At 39.6% G+C, this 19,665-nt stretch overlaps 1 protein-coding gene across 2 annotated transcripts in view; it reads left to right on the top strand.

Annotated features, from left to right (window-relative positions):
• Positions 1 to 19,665, top strand: part of me1 (malic enzyme 1, NADP(+)-dependent, cytosolic) — a 227,982-nt gene that overhangs the window by 102,352 nt on the left and 105,965 nt on the right. The window lies entirely within an intron of this gene.

Raw genomic sequence — 19,665 nt, 5'->3', positions numbered from 1 at the left:
CCCTCCGATTGCTGGCACGGCCACTCTACCAACTTCCCCACGCTGTCCCCAATAATCATGCTGTTTAATCAGCATCTTCATATGCCACACCTGTGAGGTGGGATGCATTATCTTGGCAAAGAACAAGTGTTCACGAACAAAGATTTAGACAGATTTGTGAACAATATTTGAGAAAAATAGGTATTTTGTGTTTAGTGTAAATGTTTTCAAACTTTGGGTTCAAGTCATGAAAAATGGGAGCATAAACAAGTGTTGTGTTTATATTTTTGTTCAGTGTGTATATAGTGTGTTGCAGGTTCGCTCCCCGCCTCTTACCATCCAAAATCGCTGCCGTTGTGTCCTTGGGCAGGACACCTCACCCTTGCCCCCGGTGTCGCTCACACCGGTGAATGAATGATGAATGGTGGTCGGAGGGGCCGTAGGCGCAAATTGGCAGCCACGCTTCCGTCAGTCTACCCCAGGGCAGCTGTGGCTACGAAAGTAGCTTACCACCACCAGGTGTGAATGAATGATGGGTTCTCACTTCTCTGTGAAGCGCTTTGAGTGTCTAGAAAAGCGCTATATAAATCTAATCCATTATTATTATTATTAACTAGTCATTATTAAGTACTTATTAATGCCTTATTCGGCATTAACCCTCTAACCCTGGCCCTAACCCTCTAACCTTAACCCTAACCAAATAACTCTAAATTAAGTCTTTGTTACTAAGAATATGTTCCCCATACTAAAGTGTTACCAAAAACATATAACTTTGTCTTGAATTTGAAAAAAAAAAAAAAAAATTTATATATATATTTTTCACTAAAGAAGGGTTCGGTGAATGCGCAAGAACCACTGATCTAAAGCCTTTACTACATACACAAAAGACCTATTCCTCTCAAATATTGTTCACAAATCTGTCTAAAACTGTGTCAGTGAGCACTTCTTCTTTGCCAAGATAATCCATCCCACCTCACAGGTGTGGCATATCTGATTAAACAGCATGATTATTGCACAGGTGCTTAGGCTTCCCACAATAAAAGTCCACTCTGAAAAGTGCAGTTTTGCTTTATTGGGGCGGGAACTGGAACACACTGTGGTATACGCCGATCCACAGCATCCCAAACATGCTCAATGGGTGACATGTCTGGTGAATATGATGGCCATGCAAGAACTGGGATGTTTTCAGCTTCCTGGAATTGTGTACAGATCCTTGCAGCATGGGGCCGTGCATTGTCATGCTGCAACATGAGGTGATGGTTTCGGGTGAATGGCACAGCAATGGGCCTCAGGATCTTGTCACATTATCTCTGGACATTTAAAATGCCATCAAAAAAATGCACTTGCGTTCGTTGTCCATAACATACGCCTCCCCATACCAATACCCCACCCCAACTATAGGGCACTCATTTCACAAAGTTGACATCAGCAAACCACTCTGCCTGAACAGTGAAAACTGGGAACACCTCTCCAACGTGCCAGATGCCTTCGAATGTGAGCATTCGCCCACTCAAGTCGGTTACGATGACAAACCGCAGTCAGGTCGAGACCCCGATGAGGACGACGAGCATGCAGATGAGCTTCCCTGAGATGGTTTCTCAGTTTGTGCAGAAATTCTTTGGTTTTGCAAACCAATTGTTGCAGCAGCTGTCCGGGTGGGTGGTATCAAACGATCATGCACCTGCTGGATGTGGAGGTCCTGGGCTGCTGTGGTTACGCGTGGTCTTCAGTTGTGAGGCCGTTTGGATTTATAGCCAAATTCTCTGAAACGCCTTTGGAGATGGCTTATGGTAGAGAAATTTACATTCAATTCACAGGCCAAGGCTCTGGTGGACATTCCTGCAGTCAGCATGCCGACTGCACGCTCCCTCTAAACTTGCAACATCGGTGGTATTGTGCTGTGTGATAAAGCTGCACATTTCAAAGTGGCATTTTATTGTGGGCAGCCTAAGGCACACCTGTGCAATAAATAAATGATAAATGGGTTATACTTGTATAGCGCTTTTCTACCTTCAAGGTACTCAAAGCGCTTTGACACTATTTCCACATTCACCCATTCACACACACATTCACACACTGATGGCGGGAGTTGCCATGCAAGGCGCTAACCAGCAGCCATCAGGAGCAAGGGTGAAGTGTCTTGCCCAAGGACACAACGGACGTGACTAGGATGGTAGAAGGTGGGGATTGAACCCCAGTAACCAACAACCCTCCGATTGCTGGCACGGCCACTCTACCACTCTACATACATATATATATATATATATATATATATATATATATATATATATATATATATGTATGTACGTATATATGTGTATATGTATATATACAGTATATATGTATGACAGACCACCTCAAAAAATTGAATGGAATTGTACAGCTTTTTCAATTAATAGGTGTACATGAAAATTAATGTGAGATTTTTAATATTAACTATGAACGATAAAACACTAAATATTAAGAACATATGAACATCTATCTCTCCTCTTTACTTACCAGACGTTCGTCTCGAAATCGATCATTTACAATAAAGCGAAATGTAACAAATAATGCAATAAACACAGCGAAACATTAACGCAAAAGACAAAAAAAACACCCACATATCCCTATAATAATGATCCCTATGATATCACTTACATGCAGAACAAAACTTTGTTGTACAAATCTGCTTCCGTGTCCCTCCCTGACACTCACATCTTAGGCTGGCTGCTGTAAACAAACCCCGTCCACTTTGCTTCTTGCCTCGTCTGCTTGGAGTGGCTGTAACGTAGATTACCGTGATACCATTACCAACCATTGGAATACTCTCTATAGTTCAAGACTTTAGGTAATTTGAAAAAAGGCACTGCACATTGTATTGGTAGCTCAAATTCCGATAAGGGTTAGAATAATTTTTGTGGAGATGCCTGGCGGGCCGGGTTAAAAAGCTTAACGGGCCGCATACAATTACTTAATTACGAGGCGTAATTTGCCCATTTCTGGTATAGACCCCAAGTGAAGTTTGTCATCAGAGACTCATATTTGTGTCCGAAAATAGTTATTTCCTTTGCAGCAGTCTTAGAGGAAAGGTATGTTAATTCACTATGCAATGGCAGGCACTTACCAGCAGCTAAATGTTTACAGTAACAACATAAACAACCGATATTATTCCTCCCAGATGTTCTTCCGTCTAGCATGTGACATGGTCCATTCATTTCTTTTTAGCTAATTACTACCAAGAGCTGTTATAATTGCCTTTAAAATCAACCGTTCAGTCACTGCAATCAACCATAATTAAAGTCAAAGTATATGGTACACACTGAAGGTCTAATGCAAAGACCACCAGAACAACCAGATCCCACAAAGTGCCACTGATGTCTGTATTTGGTCCCAAAACAGAGTTGTTTACAGTATGTTTGATCTTCAATGATACTAATTTGCAAGATAATTTGACATGCCAATCTTTTACTGGGTGGTCAGTCATCTATGAGTGGAGATATTTACATGTTCAAAATAATATGTCTTAAGGAAATGTTATAGTTTACAACTTACAAGTTTAAAGCATTACACCTGAAATAGTGCTATCTCACTTTCACCACTGCCTTCTGTCCGTTCTCCACACTGACATCATACTCCTCAGGTTTACAGCCCTGACCCCAACATGTGTAATATTTTCGGTGTGAGTCATTTTGTTTTAAGATCATCCTTTTACCTGGGGTGCATGCCGAAGTTAAGCAAAGAAGGTTATTAGCGTTATCAGAGTATGTGTATTTTGGAGGATGGGTGCAATAGTACCCAACAAGCGACCGATCTGTTTACCAATGAAGTGATTTAAGGCTGATTTTCCAGCTGAGTGGATGATTTATAGTATGCTTGTCAAACCTGAAGCATGTTGAAACAGTTACAATAAATCATTTTAGAAATAACTATGCCCAGTCAACCTCAGCTATAAAATTATGGCACCCCGCAAAGCATAACATGTGTTTGTGAACGATATAAGTTTTCATGACAAGCAATTAACTTAAACCTAAACTAATGAAATGTTATTTTATGGCGTTTATGTCTCTATAAAATATTGTCTCAATCCATCATGTAATTAAAGATAAAACTTGCATTATGTACAAAAAGATGGCATTCTTCTTTAGAGCCCAGCTCGACATATAATAGCTACTCCCCTTTATGTCATATCCCTAAACAAAACAAAGATGAATACAAACAAAAATCCGTCAAACTCACCACAGAAGTACCGGTTGATAGCTTCCTCACAGTAACATTTTTCAAAGCAAAACATATACAGTAACAAGAACACCGCGGCTAATTTATGTTGCCATTAGTGGTTTAACAGGACACAATTGTTTGACAATTGTCCGTATTTTTCACAATTACAAAGTTTATGTAATAAAATGTTGTTACCGGCCCAAATAAAATGATTGGTGTTTACGATCTTCCTCTCCATGTGAGACAGGTCCCTTCTTTGGCTACTTTTAAGACCCTTCTTAAAACCCATTTTTATTCACTGGCTTTTAACCCAGCATGAGACTTTAAACTGTTTACCTTTTTTAACTGTTTTTAACTTTTTAACTGCTTTTTATCTAACAAATTGTTCTTAGGGTAATTTGTATTTGCTTTTTAAATGTGTATTTTACTTCTGTTTTAAATGATATTTTTTAGTCTGTCCTTTGCCTATATTTCTTTGTGGTGTACAGCCCTTTGTTCTTCAACTGTGGTTGTTTTTAAAGGGCTTTATAAATAAAGTTGGTATGGTATGGTATGGTATGGTGTGGTATGGCTGTCACTCACACGGTCTCGTCAACACAACGCAAAGGGAGCGTGTGCACACATACGAAAGCAGTCCAATAGAAGCAGCAAACTATTTGCAGTCATGTTGTTGTTGGGATAAAATATGTGATGATCCGTTGCCCGGATCATACTTTGTGTACGTGCTGTGCTGATTCACTTGTACAAACCCCGTTTCCATATGAGTTGGGAAATTGTGTTAGATGTAAATATAAACGGAATACAATGATTTGCAAATCCTTTTCAACTCATATTCAATTGAATGCACTACAAAGACAAGATATTTGATGTTCAAACTCATAAACTTTTTTTTTTTGCAAATACTAATTACCTTAGAATTTCATGGCTGCAACACGTGCCAAAGTAGTTGGGAAAGGGCATGTTCACCACATATGGATGGCAACATATGTTGCTCCAAAACCTGTATGTACCTTTCAGCATTAATGGCGCCTTCACAGATGTGTAAGTTACCCATGTCTTGGGCACTAATACACCCCCATACCATCACAGATGCTGACTTTTCAACTTTGCGCCTATAACAATCCGGATAGTTCTTTTCCTCTTTGGTCCAGAGGACACAACGTCCACAGTTTCCAAAACCAATTTGAAATGTGGACTCGTCAGACCAAAGAACACTTTTCCACTTTGTATCAGTCCATCTTAGATGAGCTCAGGCCCAGCGAAGCCGACGGCGTTTCTGGGTGTTGTTGATAAACGGTTTTCACCTTGCATAGGAGAGTTTTAACTTGCACTTACAGATGTAGCGACCAACTTTAGTTACTGACAGTGGGTTTCTGAAGTGTTCCTGAGCCCATGTGGTGATATCCTTTACACACTGATGTCGCTTGTTGATGCAGTACAGCCTGAGGGATCGAAGGTCACGGGCTTAGCTGCTTACGTGCAGTGATTTCTCCAGATTCTCTGAACCCTTTGATGATATTACGGACCGTAGATGGTGAAATCCCTAAATTCCTTGCAATAGCTGATTGAGAAAGGTTTTTCTTAAACTGTTCAACAATTTGCTCACGCATTTGTTGACAAAGTGGTGACCATCGCCCCATCCTTGTTTGTGAATGACTGAGCATTTCATGGAATCTACTTTTATACCCAATCATGGTACCCACATGTTCCCAATTTGCCTGTTCACCTGTGGGATGTTCCAAATAAGTGTTTTATGAGCATTCCTCAACTTTATCAGTATTTATTGCCACCTTTCCCAACTTCTTTGTCACGTGTTGAGGGCATCAAATTCTAAAGTTAATGATTATTTGCAAAAAACTTTTTTTTTTATCTGTTTGAACATCAAATATGTTGTCTTTGTAGCATATTCAACTGAATATGGGTTGAAAAGGATTTGCAAATCATTGTATTCCGTTTATATTTACATCTAACAAAATTTCCCAACTTATATGGAAACGGGGTTTGTAGTTTAAGTTTGGTTTCAGCACCCCTGTTTTGTGTTTTAGTTGCCCAGACGGCAGATTGTTTTCACCTGCCTCTGATTACTGTTCGGGACGCTCACCTGCTCCTTGGCACTAATCAGAGAGCTATTTATTCCGTCCTCTCGCCTCACTCGGTCTGGTGCTTTCGTTTGCCTACATGCAACAAAGTTACATTCTGGTTCCTGCTACTAGTTTATGTTTTTGACTAGCATCCTTTAGGCTAAGCCATTCTTGTTTTCCGTGCCCTGGGCACCGCACAGCATATTTTTGTCTGCATTTAAGAATAAATCATTCTTCTTACCTGCTAGCTGCTTCTTGACATTCCTCCGCATCTTGGAATGACGACATCCGGCATCACGATGCCACGCCTACGTAACAATATACATTCTTTGATCGCTAGCGCTAGCTATCCAAATTGCTAATATTAGCCAACAACACAATGCGCGTGCATGTGTTACGAACGTACATAGCTACATCATTACGTAGGAGAAGCCGTGAGAGGGCGGGATATACTGTGTAAAATATATTGGAAAGTTGGCGCCATCTAGGCAACTATGGAAGTGTTGCAAACATCCCTTTTAACTTGTGTAATGTGTCTTGTGCACTGTTGAATAGGATCAAGTCAATTCTTCTGTTGTGTTGCATGTAGGTGTGTGTCAGGTTAGTGTTAGTACACAAAGTCAGTTTTGGAAATCAAGGAATGCTACAACTGTGCACAATCATGGTGGTGCTTATTTCTGATTTTGTCAGTAAATCAATCAATCAATCAATCAATGTTTATTTATATAGCCCTAAATCACAAGTGTCTCAAAGGGCTGCACAAGCCACAACGACATCCTCGGTACAGAGCCAAATATACCCTAAAAAGCTTAAATGCTTCATCAAGAAACATACAACTGCAAACATCAGGGAGTTAAAAATGTCAAGCTCCTCCCTCTCGACTTCCAGTCCCCTGAGGAATGTGTATGGCTGCTCTTTTAACTGTTTTGGGGTTTCACACTCTTCCTCCTTGCATAATGGCCCATAAAACTTTCTAAGTAGTTATGGACGTGATGATCCACTGCGCGGTTCAATTATATCCATACAAGCATGTTTCCTCTCATCACTACTGTGCAAGTATCCACAGATGGATGAACATTCTTGCACCAGACTAATGCAGCATTTTGTAAAATTCGCACTTAATAATGTAATTTCCCGTAACATAGTTTTTTTTGTAATACATTTATATGCCTCAAATATTGCAAATGTACCAATTGATTTGAAATGAAAATAATGTCAAATCCTGTCTTCAAAAGATAGACTTGAAATTCAGTGACGTACGGTGAGGTTCATGGCTGGTGAGGCACTGACTTCATCACAGTCAGATTTACAAACATATGAACCCTAAAGAGTATCTTATTCACCATTTGATTGGCAGCAGTTAACGGGTTGTTTAAAAGCTCATACCAGCATTCTTCCCTGCTTGGCACTCAGCATCAAGGCTTGGAATTGGGGGGTTAAATCACCAAAAATGATTCCCGGGCGCGGCGCCGCTGCTGCCCACTGCTCCCCTCACCTCCCAGGGGGTGATCAAGGGATGGGTCAAATGCAGAGGACAAATTTCATTACACCTAGTGTGTGTGTGACAATCATTGGTACTTTAACTTAACTTTAACTTTACACATACAAACTGTAGCACACAAAAAAGCACATTTAATAAAAAAAACGTTATTATGGTCTTACCTTTACTAAGTTATAAATGAAGTTCATGAGCCGCTGTTGTGCTGGATTAATGCACCTCCTGACAGGAGTGTTATATCAACTAAAGCCCTCACTTAAACTTTCCACGTGCAAGATTGAATCTATTTAAAAAAGTGTAACCGAGGGTTTATAAATGTCGCCTATACTGTATGAAACTACAAAATAACAAACACGGAGGCTCCAGTTTACACGAGGACCACTTTATTTACTTTCTTTCAAAAATTTCCGCTCCACTACAACATGTCATCACTTCCGCTCTTGGCGCCTTCAAAATAAGAGCTCAAGGCATATACTGTATAACAACGCATAACAGGAACTTAACATCACAAAGAGGAAAGCCCATAAAAATAGGTTACAAAAGTTATTTAATAAGAAGCCAAAAAGTGCAAAAACAATAATGTTCGTGTTGGAGGAGTTGTGAATTAGATACACCTGCAGTCTGCAGGTGTACCTAATGTTGTGGCCCTGCAGTCATTCACAACTCCTCCAACACGAACATTATTGTTTTTGCACTTTTTGGCTTCTTATGAAATAACTTTTTTAAATAGATTCAATCTTGCACGTGGAAAGTTTAAGTGTGGGCTTTAGTTGATATAACACTCCCGTCAGGGCTTGCAATCTACAGCGGGGGGGCAGGAGGCGAGCCTCAGCCAGTGCGTCTTTTGCAGCCGTTTTATGATCGCTCAGCACAAGAAATACGTTACACACATACAGTTGTTGACAAAATACACTGTACATTATATACCTCAGCTAACTAAACTATGGAAATGTATAATATAGTTCATATAGCAATACGGTCTCACTGCACAGCAGGCCAGCAGTTAGCCGAGTCCGCAATCCATGTTGAGGCACTGAGTGACGTGCCTCGACTGGCTGCTGTTCACCGCACCGTCTCTTCTCAGTATTTGAACGGCAAATGTGAAAATTCAGCGATTTTGAATAAAAATAATCTAAAACTGGTGAAGTTAAATGGAAAATAACTTTATAGTATAATCACTGGATACATTTAACAATTTAATTTTTTTTTTTTCTTTTTACATTTTTTTTCTTTCCATGATGGCAGGTGAGGCCCCGTGACTGCACGTCACTGTTGAAATTACAGTAGTACTTATAAGCTCAATTGGTTACATTAACGAGCTTGTAACTCAAAACACTTGTATGTCAAATCAGCCCTGCCCAATGAAATGTGTGCTTGGCCCCCCTAAAACACCACCATTATTAACGTGTGACATGCTTTTTAAAAAAAAGAAAAAAAGAAGATGGATAAGCAATATTGTATGAAAAACAATACAATAGAATGCACTACAAACAACTTCAGTAGTTTTATGAAGTAATGCAATAATAATGCAGCAGTGGTCACCAACCATTTCAAGCCCAAGATCACTGGTTTCAGCCATGAACCAGGGCCAACTGTGGAATATATTATTAATCGTGATTAATTACATTAAATTAGAAAAAAAAAGATTCCAATATTTTTACAAAAACGCTATTTTTTGGTCAGAATGTCATACAGGAACATTTATAAGATATTTTGCTTGAATGCACTACATTTGTTTGTTTAAAGACTTGGAAACAATTTTATCGAAAGTACAGTTGGGGGTTGTATTTTGACTCATGCATTGACCTGATCCCTGAACATTTAACAACCTGCGCCGCCTTTCAGGTAACGGAGCATGTGCGTTTACAATAAATTGTGTGATTGATCTGCAACTACAAATGACGAGTGGATAACATGAATTATAATAATACTGTACATCATTATTATTATTATTAGTGACAAATTAGTCATGTGGGTTACGTCTCCCCCGTCTTTAAAAAGTAACAACACCTCTGTGTCAGGCTTGTCACTGACAGTTTGGTTATGTTTAGTTTTTCCTCTGTGTTTGTGTTTTATTTCCTGCTTGTGTCCCTGAGCGCCGTTTCCCCTCACCTGCGGCTGATTGGCAGCCTGGCCAAACCTGGTGTCAATCAGCTGGTTGCTATTTATATCTGCCTCGCCCTCCAGTCAGTGCTGGAGTATTGTGAGCTGTTCCCTGGTTCCTGTTTGCTGTAACCTGTATGCTGATAGCTGTCTGCAGTTTGCTGTCTCCTAGTTCCTAGTTTCCTGTTTGCTGGTTCCTGTTCGCTGGTTCCAGTTTGCCTGTTTCCTGGTTCCTGATTCCTGTTCTCCTGCATTTTATTTTTTACATTAAAAGTCATGTTTTCCTGCAACAGGCCCTTACTCTGCATCTTGGGGTTCTTCACCCACTCTGCCTGACACTCTGTTTCTAAAACTAACTTTAAAGGCCTACTGAAACCCACTACTACCGACCACGCAGTCTGATAGTCTATACATCAATGATGAAATCTTAACATTGCAACACATGCTAATACGGCCGGGTTAGCTTACTAAAGTGCAATTTTAAATTTCGCGTGAAATATCCTGCTGAAAGTGTCTCGGTGTGATGACGCCTGCGCGTGACGTCACGGATTGTAGAGGACATTTTGGGACAGCATGGTGGCAAGCTATTAAGTCGTCTGTTTTCATCGCAAAATTCCACAGTATTCTGGACATCTGTGTTGGTGAATCTATTGCAATTTGTTCAATGAACAATGGAGACAGCAAAGAAGAAAGCTGTAGGTGGGAAGCGGTGTATTGCGGCAGGTGTTGTGCCGGATAACGCACCCCCGCCGTAGAATGCACCCCCTGACTGTTGTGCCGGATAACATAGCTGGTGTTTCATTGTTTACATTCCGAAAGATGACAGTCAAGCTTTACCATTGGCCTGTGGAGAACTGGGACAACAGAGACTCTTACCAGGAGGACTTTGAGTTGGATACGCAGACGCGGTACCGTGAGTACGCATGCAGCTGCGGCTTCCAAACATTTGATCGCTTGCCCGTACGTGCGTGCCGCTATGTGCATGTCACGTACGTAACTTTGGGGACTTTGGAGAAATATATGTGCTGTATGAACTTTGGGGAGGTGAACGGTACTTTGGGCTGTGGGATTGAGTGTGTTGGGCAGGTGTTTGAGTTGTATCGGCGGGTTATATGGACGGGAGGGGGGAGGTGTTTGTTATGCGGGATTAATTTGTGGCATATTAAATATAAGCCTGGTTGTGTTATGGCTAATAGAGTACATATATATATGTCTTATGTTTATTTACTGTCTACTACTAGTCATTCCCAGCTGAATATCAGGTCCCACCCGCCTCTCACAGCATCTTCCCTATCTGAATTGCTCCCACTGCCCTCTAGTCCTTCACTCTCACTTTCCTCATCCACAAATCTTTCATCCTCGCTCAAATTAATGGGGAAATCGTCGCTTTCTCGGTCTGAATCGCTCTCGCTGCTGGTGGCCATGATTGTAAACAATGTGCGGATGTGAGAAGCTCCACAACCTGTGACGTCACGTGCATATCGTCTGCTACTTCCGGTACAGGCAAGGCTTTTTTATCAGCGACCAAAAGTTGCGAACTTTATCGTCGATGTTCTCTACTAAAATCCTTTCAGCAAAAATATGGCAATATCGTGAAATGATCAAGTATGACACATAGAATGAACCTGCTATCCCCGTTTAAATAAGAAATCGCATTTCAGTAGGCCTTTAATCAAGGGTCCTTGAACGCACCACATACATAACTTTCTCTTATGCTGCCAAAAATAGATTGATTACATTTTTACCTTTTTTCTATCACCTCATCCTTGTTCCAAAATGCTGGTCCTTTGAATGAATGCTTATATGTGAGAATTTGATGACATCTGTGTTGAGTGAAGTGTTCAAAGCTAAAGGTTTGTTGCTATCCAGTTGGAACAAACCATTTTGTATGTTGAATAAGGGATATACCGGTAGGTTGTCTTAAACATTCTTGATTTTATTCTTCATTATTGAACTTTCATGGCTGTATTAATTTTTGTATTCTTTTATATTAACATTTGTTATGTACTTTTTATAACTTGCCTCCTGTATTTAAATTATAGAAAATATTTACAAATGCCCAAGGCCTCCCTTTACTTAGGGCCCCAGTACAACATCCCCTCTTACCCCCCACCACCACGACACCGCTGTATGTCAGTGCCACAAATAGTAAAATCAACTGTTCAACCGGCGTGGCCTTTTTCATGTTTGATTAAGAGGTGGTGAACGGGGAAGTGACTTTTTAGCTGACTGCTTTGTTTTATCATATACTGGGTCACTGCCTGACACGAGTGATTCGTTTTGTATCCACAATAAATCAACACATTTTCAGTACTTTGGAGCAGCGTTCACAGAATTTGTTGGCTTGTTATCTTTCCGTCACAGGCGAGCGATGGCGGTCGTGGTTGAGGGGAGAGTTGGAAAGTTGTTAGATGCTGGAAAATGTTCAACGTGTTGCAACAGTCAGCCTTAATGCTTTGCCGCAGCTTGATTTTTTTTTGGAAGTGCATTTAATGTAACACACGTTTGCGAAACGAGACGATGTGTGATGTGTTGCCGTGCTGGGGAGTGTGGCAGCAGTGTTGACGGTACTTGTTGGCAGGTCCGGTGGTCACTTTCCGGAGCGGGAGGGCGGTGATTTCATAATACATATAATTTTCCTAATATTTTGGGATCGACTAGTAAAGTCCCAAAAGAACGACTGCTTGATTGCGATCGACAGCATTTATAATAGTAATAATAAAACATTTTATTTATAAGGCGCCTTTTTGGGCACTCAAGGACACCGTACAAAATCACAACAATAAAATCAAATTGGATAAAAAAAACATCAACAACAAAGAGAAAAGAAAAGATGATTACAATGAATAAGCAGTCAGGAATAGGTGTGTTTTAAGTCTTGATTTGAAGAGATTTACCATGGGGAGCAGACTATGTGGTGTCTCCTAAGGGCTGCTTCTCTGTCGTGTAATAATAGAAACTGTTATGTGAGCAAGGGTAATGCTTGCTTGTCCAGTTCGTAGAGTTACGAGACCTATCGAACTGAGACACGGCAGGCCATTAAATATCTGCGGTTTGGATGGAAGGGTGGATTCTGCTTCTGAGGGGTGCAGACTGACGGGGCTGTGGCTAGGCTGCCTCGTCAAGTCGCCTACGTGGTTACTAGTCAGGCTTTTTATTTTTTATTGTATTTAATTGTATTTTTTTTATTAATCAATCTAAGAAAACAATACACAACAACACCATAACAATACAATTCCAATTCCAAAACCAAACCCGGCCCAGCAACACCCAGAACAGCAATCAACAGAGCAATCGAGAAGACACACAAACATGACAGAAAACAATCCAAAAGCAGTCAAACAAAAACGAACATCAACAAGAGCACCAATACCAACACGAACTCCAACATAGCAGTGACCAGAAATCCCTCATTTACATTATCATCACAGCCATTTATAAAAAGTAATATAAAAACATTAAAAAAATGAACAATAGTGTCACAGTGGCTTACACTTGCATTAGTCATGCTTTTTTGATGATTTGTTCTTCAGATTCAGTAGGTGTCACTCTCGTCTACTATTAGGCGCTCCCCTTCACAATAACTTTATCAGTATTGATAGGTGGAGGCATACTTGCCAACTGTCCCGGATTTTCCGGGAGACTCCCGAAATTCAGCGCCTCTCCCGAAAACCTCCCGGGACAAATTTTCTCCCGAAAATCTCCCGAAATTCAGGCCCTCATGGACCTGAGTCCGCTAACCCACAATATTAACAGCATACCTGCCCAATCACGTTATAACTGTAGAATGATGGAGGGCGAGTTCTTGGTTTCTTATGTGGGTTTATTGTTAGGCAGTTTCATTAACGTCCTCCCAGCGCGGCAACAACACAGAACAACAGCAGTCACGTTTTTGTATACTGTAAAGCAGTTCGTCTGCCGTAAACAGCAATGTTGTGACACTCTTAAACAGGACAATACTGCCATCTAGTGCATTTGATGAAAGCACTTTTGTGCGTGCCACACAGCAATGCATCTTCAGAGAGGGTGTTCAGCATGGTTAGAAAAATAGTGACAGAGAATAGAACAAGGATGGACAATTCAACCCTTAACTCAACAATGAGTAGATGAGTGTTATGTGTGTGTATATGTGTAAATAAATGAACACTGAAATTCAAGTATTTATTATATATATATATATAAATATATATATATATATTTATATATATATATATATATATATATAAATATATATATATATAATAAAATAAATATATATATATATACGTATATATATATATATATATATATATATAATAAAATAAATATATATATATATATATGTATATATATATATGTATGTATGTATGTATATATATATATATATATATATATATATATATTTTTTTATATATATATATATATATATATATATATATATATATATATATATATATATATGAAATACTTGACTTGGTGAATTCTAGCTGTAAATATACTCCTCCCCTTTTAGCCACGCCCCCGTCCCACCCCGACCACGCCCACCCCCCTCCCCCCACCTCCCGAAATCGGAGGTCTCAAGGTTGGCAAGTATGGGTGGAGGGCATGATTGTGTTGGGCTCTATATGTGGGTTGTGGACTATTTCTACCAGCGGTGATGACGCTCGTAACTCAAATGTATGCTCGCATCTTAAAGCAAGACAAAAAGGCGAGAGCTAGCACGTAGCTCCAATTTTTCTTGGTGCCTGCAATTTGAGATACCACAGCACATTTGAAATGCCACACTTTTCCAAAGAGCAATTATTCAACGGGAATGAGAGTACTTCTAAACCAAGGAATTAATCAAATATGAAGCAGAAGCTCTCAAATGTAGCTGATTGCTGTGTCATGAATGACATTCTTTACTGTGTTTGGTATTGTTTCCTTTCCAGTGCTCTTATTTTCAGTGGTACTTCCTGTTTGCCTCATTACTTTGGCCCCAGCGCCGTCTCCCACACCTGTGCCTGATTGGCAATCTGAGCACACCTGTTTCCGGTTGCCATTCAGACTTCTTTGTAAACCACCTTGCCCTTCGCACACAGTGCTCGATCGTTGTTTCCTGTTTTTAATTGCATGTTCCCTGCTCCTCCACTTCCCAGCTGCACTATTTCCTTTTGACATTAAAGTCATGTTTACCCGCACTACGCCTGCCATGTATGCATCTTGGGGTTCAAGACCAACACCACCTAACATGCTGTTCATTAACATCATAATACCCCTGCTGAAAGAATCTGGAGTACTCTCGACATACATGGCGGACAATAACTGATACAGTCTGCTTTGCCAGTCCAAATGCATTCGCTGTTTTCCGTAGTCTTACTTCGACGGCCAGGTAATATAAAGCACACGCTACCTTTTTTATCCTGTCCACGGGAGCCCGTATTCCCCTTCGACAAATGGACAAAGTTTTTTGCTAAGTAGAATTACAGCTGACCTGGACATTTGAAAGTTCTCTTGCCGTTCCTCTGGCACAACACACTTGTTGACAAACATATCCCACCAGGCTGCCGTTCTTCCAGGCCTTATCCAAAACATTGCTATGTTGCCGTCTGAGATGTGTTGTATCCAAAATTGCTGCAATCGCGCATTTCCTTCTCTTAAGGTATTCATGTGTGATTCCCACATGTAGACAAAGGAGAAACACAGGCATGTCTGGATGACTCTCCTCCAACTTTCTAGTGGTTACCCCATACTTGCCAACCTTGAGACCTCCGATTTCGGGAGGTGGGGGCCGGGGGGGTGGTCGGGGGTGGGGCAGGGCGTGGTTGGGGGCGTGGTTAAGAGGGGAGGAGTATATTGACAGCTAGAATTCACCAAGTCAAGTATTTCATACATATATATATATATATATATATATATATATATATATATATATATATATATATATATATATATATATATATATCCTGAAAATATGAAAACAAAACTGTGTTTAGATAATTGATACTTCAAACTTGCATAAATAAATCTTAAGGAATATAACATAACTTGGCTTCTGAGAGCTTCAAAATGTAATGAATAAAATGCTGAAGTTGTTGATAAACAAGCAATTATTTTAATAATTAAATATGGTCATTTTAAATGAATTATTATGATAATTTAAAATTAATTATTTCAAATATGTTTATTTTAATGTATAATTCTAATGCCTGGATGTAATAAGGAGTCAGAAAAAATACAAATAAAAATACAATTAATTTTGATGTTTTTAGCAAAATATAGTAAAAATTTATTTAGTTTTTCTTTTTTTTTTAATTAATAAATATATTCATTTTTAGGTAAGATAAACATAATAATACAATTTATCTCTAGTCTGGATGATTTAGTTCTTGTCACCCTGTTGTCCTCCCATCGTGAAAAAAGGCTGTCCTCACTCAGGTCCGCATGGAGCTGCAGGGGGCGTGGCCTCCAGCTCCGGCTGAAAATCGGGAGATTTTCGGGAGAATATTTGTCTCGGGAGGTTTTTGGGAGAGGCGCTGAATTTCGGGAGTCTCCCGGAAAATTCGGGAGGGTTGGCAAGTATGGGTTACCCCCGAGTTACGAAACCGCTTGTTATGAAGCTGGCTGGGGCGCGTTCTTTCTGATGTCACTTCCTGTGTGGGGTGCGGTCTTTCTGGCGTCACTTCCTCTCCGAACTCAGTTTGTAAACGATCGATGAGTCCATACAATGCTAAGAGCCGGAGATTCAAGAAATACAAGGCGCACATACCCGTGTAAAAAATTATCCACGGAGGGGAACCTTAAACGCTGGTTTAGTGTGGCTGACACCGGGCTAAATAATTATTTGTTTGATGAGTTATCCGGCTTAATGTAGACAGGGTCTGAGAGAAACTATGGAAGTAAGTAAGTCACTAATCCTGCCCATCTCTTTATCAGATTGATTTTGTGACTTGCAGTTCTCTGCCAAAATACTAAGGGACAATTCTTTCCTGAGAGGGAGCAACTGCAGTTGTCGTTGACTAAATATTAGTTAACTTCCTATGTAGTGTAAGGCTGCAACTAACAACTATTTTGATAGTCAATTGTCTATCTTAGCGATTAGTCGATTAATCGCATTACGATCACCTAGGTAGCCTTTATTAGACAAACCGACCCTAACCGTTTTTGCAATAATGCTAACAAATCAATTCTGGGATGTGGTGGTTGAGTGAGGATAGAGTTAGTGATGTGCCTTTGGGGCCCACCTGCATATGGTATGGCTTTGGGGTATGCCTTTGTGCTCTGGTAAAGCTGGTGGCGATGCTTTGTGGGCTTTCGACAGGTTCCCTGATGTTTTGGGGATTATTTTCCAGTAGTTAATGTGGCTTGGGTAGACAGCTGGGCTGCCTTGCTTCTGTTCATTCCTGGTGGAGGAATTTTTGCAGTGGTTGGTGGTCTGCTGCATGATCATCGCCTGACACATGACCAACCACCATGACCCAATTTTATGCACCGTTTGAGCCCTACTGTAGGTGCTAAGTCAGTATTTGGTTCCCGGGACTCCATATGTTCTGGGTAGCACTGTATACAGGGAATATAAATCAGCACACTGCTCATACAGTAAACCTGTAGATATCAGTGTCTTTGTGTTATTGTGTATTTTAACATTGTGTTTCTCACATTCCTTTCCTTGAGGAGAAATTGGTGTTAGCCTTAAATAAAATACTATAGTTTGTGGGCTCGGAGAGTGTACATAGAAGGTCATATAGTATCTTTTTAGTGTGTCAAATCATAATAAATCACTTTTGCATAGTTCATATAGTGACACTTAAATGAACCCACCAATATTTTATGTCTCTTGTCTTTTCATGGGCAACCCCACAACAAAAGATAAAATGGCAAAGGTTGTTTGTGTTAAGCCTTGATTTGAAATATGCACAGATTCACTCAAAGTTTTAACTATGTATTATGTAATTACATACTGCATTGAACCACATTGAGGAATAGAATATTTGCCAATCTAGAGACCCTCTGTAAAGCAGGGATGTGACAAATACATGTATTTGTATTCAGATTTATCTCGGTACATAGCTCTATCGAATTGAAAGCTTTGTACTATTTCCTACTCTGTACACTTATTATATTGGGAACAGGAAGCATATATTCGCGGTTGTGATGCATCTCCACAAGCGTGACTAAAAGAAGACAACATTTTAGACTACATATAAACGTCTCCAAAAAAAAAAAATTCTATTCAAATTGATTGAGTTTTTGTTTAGGTTATTTTACTAGCTAATAATCTTATTGATTGGTGTGTTCGATTAAGCAAGTAATTGGATAAAACACACTTTTTAGCCTCTGTATTTTAGAGAAAATATTTTAAATACATATTTTCTTCTGCTTTCCATAGCCTTCATTATTTTTTTTATTTTTTTTTTAAATAATAAATGCACATCATTAATATTGAAATTGCACTTTTATCGTATGCATTAATCCAAAAAACTTTTTGTTGTTTGCTGCTACACAAATCCCGGCACCTATACACCAACGCTCTCATGTGCGCTCTGTTGCAGCGACCGTGCGAAAACGAAACTATGTCTGCGCATTTAAAATTCCGGGCACTTCATGCCGTCTGGATTTTTATAAACTTTTGTTAATTACTTTAAACAATTAATCAAAGCAAAACAATATGAATTTAAGATTTTTTCTAATCGATTTAAGCGATTAATCACTACAGCTCAAAATGTTTTGGTCTTATTTGTGCGCTTAAAAATACATCACTTTTTTTTTTCTGGACTATAAGACACACTTAAAATCCTTTTTTTCCCCTCAAAACTCAACAGTGCGCCTAATGTACGGAATAATTCTGGTTTTACTTACCGACCTCGAAGCTATTTTATTTGGTACATGGTGAAATGGTAAGTATAACCAGTAGATGAAAATCTCACATAAGAGATACATGTTGACTGCAATATGATGGGAGTCACGCACAAGAGATACATGTAGGCTGCACTATGATGGTAATATGACTCAAGTAAACAACACCAACGTTTTATATGTTCTATTGAAAATATAGAACATTACACACGGCGCTCAAAAATCTATCAAAATGTTTTAGTACGACTTTGGTAAGCTATGATGCCGCACAGCTTATTTATGTTTCAAGTATATTCACAATACCATACCAATTACAATAGTAGTGAATATCATTTAAAGATGTTGGTAAGTGAAAGGGTCCCCCAAATAAGCTAGAAGAAGCTTTTGACAGGGGGTCCAGAGGACAGTACATACATGGAATGATGAAACATGGTGGCAAGCTACAAAAACAAACAAAAAACACACAAAAAAAACCAACGCTATATGATAAACCCAAGATAATAGTACTAAAGCAAGCATACACATACTGTACATACATACATTCATTCAACCATGCAAAACCCAACAGTAGTCTACCCCACATGAGACATTAGAGATAGGTGGTTAATAGGTAAGTTTTGCAGCTTGATGGATTGTACTGTGCTTCAACATACGAGTATTATTATGGTGTGTTTATAAGGTAAGACATATTATCTGGCGTTTTGTTTCGCAATATTATGCAAGAGCAACTTTTCGTACTTTCTGGTACCTGCTGATCTGTATTTGGGATCTGCATAAGTCCTGAAAAATTGCACGCATTCGCCTTTGTAGTCTGTGCCAACGACGTAGTCGATAAGCTTCTTTTTCTCTATCTTCTTGTTATGGGACATTCATCCTTTGCTGTTGCCATTTCTAATATAAAGTAGTGTAAAGTCATTACTTATATCTGTCAGTAAACTTGCCATGAAAGCGCTAAAACATACCGGTGTAGTGAGTTTACATTATTCACTC

This window comes from Nerophis lumbriciformis, linkage group LG04, assembly GCF_033978685.3.
Source record: "Nerophis lumbriciformis linkage group LG04, RoL_Nlum_v2.1, whole genome shotgun sequence".
Taxonomy (NCBI): Eukaryota; Metazoa; Chordata; class Actinopteri; order Syngnathiformes; family Syngnathidae; genus Nerophis; species Nerophis lumbriciformis.
This window is presented reverse-complemented; position numbering and strand designations above follow the sequence as displayed.